The sequence below is a fragment of the Triturus cristatus genome, chromosome 2_1, assembly GCF_964204655.1.
Source record: "Triturus cristatus chromosome 2_1, aTriCri1.1, whole genome shotgun sequence".
NCBI classification, from domain to species: domain Eukaryota; kingdom Metazoa; phylum Chordata; class Amphibia; order Caudata; family Salamandridae; genus Triturus; species Triturus cristatus.
Window position 1 is genome coordinate 93,650,833 of NC_140581.1, and position 6,000 is coordinate 93,656,832.

The window sequence follows — 6,000 nt, forward strand, 5'->3', positions numbered from 1 at the left end:
TGTGGTGGTGTAGTGAGCTAAAGAACGATGAAGGATTCAACCCAGATCTAATAGTGACTGGCGGTGAGTGTCTGAAAAGTTTCAGCTCTCCGTCCATCATCTCTTTGTGTTTGCTTTGTTCGCCCGATGCTTTGCCTCATCACTGTATGCAGCCCTATAGAACTCCGGGGCGAGAGTCTGCTTCCACACATCTAGCTATCCTCCGCACTACACCTAAGTAGGCTGCCTCTATGTGCACTGGCTGCACCGTCTGAGTACACACACTAACACACACATATCGCTACCGCCTCGGTCTACACACCTGGACACCAGGGCGCCACGGTAGGTTCGGGACAGATAAGATGAATCGATATGCAATGGATCTACATGAAACTAGTTTACATGGTCAACGGTTACCTGGAAAACTCAGGCATTCTTAGACCCATGTTGGACACCCCTGGTTTTACGCAGCTTGTGCCTCAATGGAGCCCTCTAGACAGCCCCTGCCTCCATCCTGAGTTCAGAGTCCCACACTGCCTTCACCGTGCCACACAAGGTCTCTGGAACGTACTACAACATACACAGAAGCAATCATCCCCTCCACTCTAGATGCTGCCCACACACACAGCGCCATGCACAAGATACATCACAGCATCCCTTTCTCTGCACAGTGGGTGGGTACCGTTTGCACACAGCACAGTGCACACGAGGCAGTCTCACAGTGCACCATGCAGCCATCGCACAGCCTGTCTCCGTCCAATCATCTCATACAGCACAATGCACATAAGGCAGTCTCACACTGCACCATGCGGCCATCGCCCCACCCAAACGGTGTACACAACAGCGCACACGAGGCAGTCTCACACTGCACTAGGCCGTCATATCACAGGCTGTCACCGCCCAATCACTGTCTACAGTACAGTTTACAGAAGTTGTCTCTTCGCCCAGTCCCTGTATACATTGCTCATACAAGAAAGAGACAGTCGTCACATCTACACATTACCCGTATATAGTCATTCTGCGTCCTATACTGCTGCCCATTTTTACAAGACACAGTCCGCCGCCCTATCGGCTCCACTGTACAAAGACAATACACAAGCCTGACTGCAGAAGCACGCCATTGCACAATGACAATACACAAGCCTGACTGCAGGGGCACGCTATTGCATAATGATACAATATACGAGCATGTCTGCAGAGGAACGCCACTGCACAATGACACAATACACAAGCATGTCTGCAGAGGAACGCCGCAGCACAATGACCTTTAAATGCACATTCTCCAGGCGGGGCCTCTGTACAAAGGAGACAGTCTGACAGTCCGTACCCCTGTACAGTGGCCGCAGCACGGTACACGAGAGACAGTTGCCACACCCCTGCCTCTAATGAGAATCCTCCTAGTGCCCATCACGCTGTCACCGGCTCCTGGCACCCCCTCGTAAGCACACATTGCCCTCACGACACATTGAAGACTGCCATCACGACACAGACACGCCTCTAGAGCCCTAAAAGACGCCCTCCTTATCCCAGTATCCCGGACACTCTTTCTTCCCTGCAATTACAGCTTTTTAGATTTTCAAATAGAAACAGTCTCACGGTATGCACCGCCACAAACAGCCCTCTTTATCCCCACCAAGTCAGCCTTTTTATCCCGTACATGCAGCCGCCCCTTTTTCGCACTAAGACCAGCCATCTTTATCTCCACTTTAGTCCCCAAATTAGAGAGCTCGTAATTAACCACAGGGACAGCTCCTCTTTAACACTAAGCAGAGACAGACCATTTTATCCCTCGGCAGTCTATTCCACCCCAAAGAGCCAGATGTATTCCTCGGTCCCTTTTCACGACAGCCTGCTACTCTCAAGTGAGACAGTCCGACTTTAACGCCTAACAGTCAGCCTCTGTCCTCTCTGAAAGACGTGCGTTGGCCCTCATCAGTCGACGTCATCTATGTTTCCTGGTAGAATCCCACCTCTTCATTTTGCAGCAGACATATTCAAGCCCCAACCCCGCCCTGCAAAGACAGCCAAGAAGCTGTCACTCGCAGCCAACCTTTGCCCACACACACGTGGGTGTCTCAACCTCTCTCCCCCACGGTTTGTCCTTGAACCGCCAAGCACATCCTCCCACGTGAACAGCGTCCCTCGCCCCAGAGATACATGTCTCAGCCCCCAGACCGCTAACGATCGATTCTCTAAAGTGACAGAGGCCAGCTGTCAATCAAACGCTGACCTCTCCACGGACAAGGGGGCCTCCTTTCATTACAGTGGCAGCTGTCGTTGCTATCAGAAGCGGCCTCTTCCATCCCCAAGGATTTATCAGCACTCTCTTCTTTAGTGAAAGCGGTCAACCTTCTCGTCACGGAGACTGTCTATCCCTAACCTTGGCATCTCTCCGATCCGGTCTCTACGTAAGTGACAGCTGCCATTCTCTCTCTTCAAAGGGACTGTCTCTGCTTATAACGTGAGAGGTCTGTTCTGCCCTGTCTTTCCTATTTAGTGACAAATGATACATCTCCCTTTATAGGGACGGTCTAGTCCTGAAGCATGACGTTTATTTCAGACCATCTCTTCTCTTGAGTGGCAGATGCCACTCCACTCTCTTCACAGATGCCGTCTATCCCTAAAGCCTGCCGTCTCTCCGATCCAGTCTCCACTTTTGTGACAGCTGGCATTCTCTCTCACATAGGCTTTATCTGCCCACGGTCTGGGGTCCGTCGGGTCTCCTGTCCTCTTTAGTGACAGCTGTCATACTCTCTTCACTGGGACGAGCCTCTCTGCTTCTCATTGACCGCTACCCTCCTCTCTCTTCACAGCCTTGTCTAGCCCTAAATCCTGGGGTCTGCAACTCTGCCTTAAAAAAATAAAAGTCACTCCTCGCTCTTCAGAGAGGCTGTATTTACCAACAGACTGTCTGTAAGATTCTTTCTCGGTTTTAGACAGCTGGCATGCAACACTAAACAGAAGCAATCTATCTCTGCATCCTGGTCGGATGAGTGCTCTCTTTAGTGACAGCTGGCATAAAGTACCTTCACGGCAACCATATACCTTTACAGCCTGGGATCTATGTGGTACTATCTCGACTTCAGTGACAGCCGTCACTCCGCTCTTTTCACTACTGAGGTCCATCTTTACTGCCTGGGGTCTGTCGGATGCTGTCTCTTATTCAATGAGAGCGGTTACTCCTGTGGCTCAATAAAGCCATCCCTACAGTCTGTGGTCTGTCAGGCCCCCTTTACTCTTTAGTGATAGCTGTCACTCCAGCTTCTCCACATAGATGTCTGTCTCTACAGCCTAGGGGCAGTCAGGTTCTGTCTACTCTTTATTACCAGCTGACACTCGTGTCCCTCTACAGAGAACCTTTATCCTTACAGCCAGGGGTCTGACAGGTCCGGTCCACTCTTTACTGACAGCTGTCACTTCTTTCTATTCAAAGTGGAGGTCTGTCTGATCTTCGTTACTCTTCAGTGACAATCGTCAATTCGGTCTCTCCACAGACACTGTCCATCCCCCCAGCCTAGTGTCTGCCAGGTCCTGCTTACTCTTTGTTACCAGCTGACACTTGTGTCCCTCTACAGAGACCCTCTATATTTAAAGACAGGGGTCAGGTCCTGGCCACTCTTTGGTGACAGCTGATACTCCTGTCTCTCCACAGAGACTATGTATCGCTACAGTCTAGGGTTTGCCAAGTTCTGCCTACTCTTAACTGCCAGGTAACACAGCAGTCTCTGCACAGAGCTACCCCAACATCCTGTGGTGGGTTAGATCATAATAACTCTTTAGTGACAGCTGTCACTCCAGTCTATCCACAGAGCTGTCTATCCCTAAAGCCTATGGTCTGCCGTATCCCCTTTAGTGACAACTGTCACTCCAGCCCCTCCACTGAGGCTCTCTATCCCTAAAGTTTGGGCCTGTCAGACATTATACATTCTTAATTAACAAAAATACACTACTCACTGATCACAGGGGCGCTCTGTGAGCTACTCTCTCCTACTTAGTTACTGCTGTCATGTCTCTCTCCGTATGGAACCAATTCGTTTATACTCCGGTTAGGTCCTCTCTTCCGTAAAGTGACAGCAGCCATACCCGCTTTCAACAGGCACCCCTCTCTCTCCAAACATCTCTTCTGTAGCCCAGTCCTTCTCTTCTCTATCAGCAGTCACAGCTCTCTTTTTCGTCTCAGGAACTGTCTCCCCCTATGTATAGGGTTTGAGCTGCTCTAGTCCCAGTACTGACAGCTGTCATCCTCTCTCTCGTCACAGAGACTGCCTCGGTTTATAGCCAGCAGCTCACTCTCTCTTCCTCCCTTGGTGGTCAGTCACAGCTCTCTTTTTTTATCGCAGGGACTGCCTCTCCCTGCAGTTTGGGGTTTCAGTTATTCTGTTCCTGATACTGACAGCTCTCCTGCAGTACTTCTCTCTCTCTTCAGACACTGCCTCTGTCTACAGCCAGCAGCCCACTCTCTCTTCCACCCCTGGTAGTCAGTCACAACTCTCTTTTCTGTCTCAGGGACTGTGTGGTGCTAGAGCTGCTTTAGCCCCAGTATTGACCGCTGTCACGCTGCCTCTCTCGTCACAGAGACTGTCTCTGCCTCTAGCCAGCAGCCCACTCTCCCTTCCTCCCTTGATGGACAGTCACAGCTCTCTCTGCTATCCCAAGGACTGTCTCTCCCTCTGACTGGGGGAACGAGCTGCTCTATCCCTAGGACTGACAGCTGCTGTCATCCTCTCTCTCGTCACAGAGACTGTCTCTTCCTCCCTTGGTAGGCAGTCACAGCTCTCTCAAGGACTGTCTCTCCCTGTCTGGGGAAGAGCTGCTCTATCCCCAGGACTGACAGCTGCTGTCATCCTCTCTCTCGTCACAGAGGCTGCCCCCGTCTACAGCCAGCAGCTCACTCAGTCACTCTCTCTTCCTCCCTTGGTGGGCAGTCACAGCTCTCTTCTATCCCAATGGCTCTCTCTATGCTTCAGCTGTCCAAGCCTCAATGCGGACAGCTGTCATGCTCTGTCTTCAGTGTCCGTCTCTGCCGCAGTCTGTCTGTCTTCCTCTGTAGTCACAGCTCTCTCTTCTATCCCAGGGACTGTCTCTGAGCTTCAGCTGACTTAGCCCCAGAACTTACAGTTGTCACTCCCCTTGTTCCAGAAACTGTCCCTCTTTCACGCCAGTCTCTCACTCTCCTCCCTCCCCACGCGCCCGGCCGCCTGCTCTCGCCCGCCCCGCTCACCGTGCGGTGCCGCCGGTGCTGCCGCTCTTCTCGCCTCTCGCTGACTCCTCTATCCCGGCTTCACCCTCGCAGCCAACGAACCCAGCTCGAGCGCCCCTGACGTCACGGGGAACCCGCCCCCGCCTCGCTGACAGCCACGACGCCAACTCCGCCCTCGGGGCAACCTCTCCGACGAGTCTCATAGGGTGAGTTCCACGTCCATCTCAAAGGAGGGGCGGTGCTTCCCCATTGATGCACTTCAAAGGCATTTCAATTCAAAAGCGCCGGGCGCTTCCCTTGAGATACACGCGCGCCGGTGCCGGCATAGACAGAGTAGAAGGGCGACTGATCCAGCTCCCACTCCCAAGCCCGCCTTCACCCTCGTGAAACGCTGACAGCCATTTTAGAATGGTGTTTCATGGGGAGTAAACGAATAAGAAACATATTTTTGCACAGGCAATCTAGAATGCTACGGCTTTAACTCAATACGCTTTAAAATGCTGTTATAGTTATTGTACCCCTTCTAAACATTCGTAATAGTTTGTTAAAAAAATATAATTGCACCCGTTTGTGTATGTCTGCGGTACGCTTAGTTGTCTACGGTTTACTTTGTATCACCAAAAAAGCCCAAGGTGGACTTCTGTTTCCGTAAAATATTTCTATTGTGACTTCTGTTCTGAATCAAGACTATTTGTACGACTCTTTTCTTCTCTCCGCTCTTTCAGCCGCACTCGCTCGACACATGCCCCAAACTCTTATTGGTTAATCTCTTTTTTTCTATTGATGATTTCCCTTGTTTCCGATTGGTTATTTCGGGGTGG

At 51.3% G+C, this 6,000-nt stretch overlaps 1 protein-coding gene across 2 annotated transcripts in view; it reads right to left on the reverse strand.

The window, feature by feature from the left end:
• DNAJB5 (DnaJ heat shock protein family (Hsp40) member B5) overlaps positions 1-5,351 on the reverse strand; it is a 52,130-nt gene extending 46,779 nt beyond the window's left edge. The window contains exon 1 of one of the 2 annotated variants that reach the window (XM_085628266.1): positions 5,201-5,351. The gene's annotated coding sequence lies outside the window, so the exon portion shown is untranslated. The remainder of the gene's footprint in view (positions 1-5,200) is intronic. The other variant, XM_085628258.1, reaches the window with a different exon arrangement.
• Between the last annotated feature and the right edge of the window lie 649 nt (positions 5,352-6,000).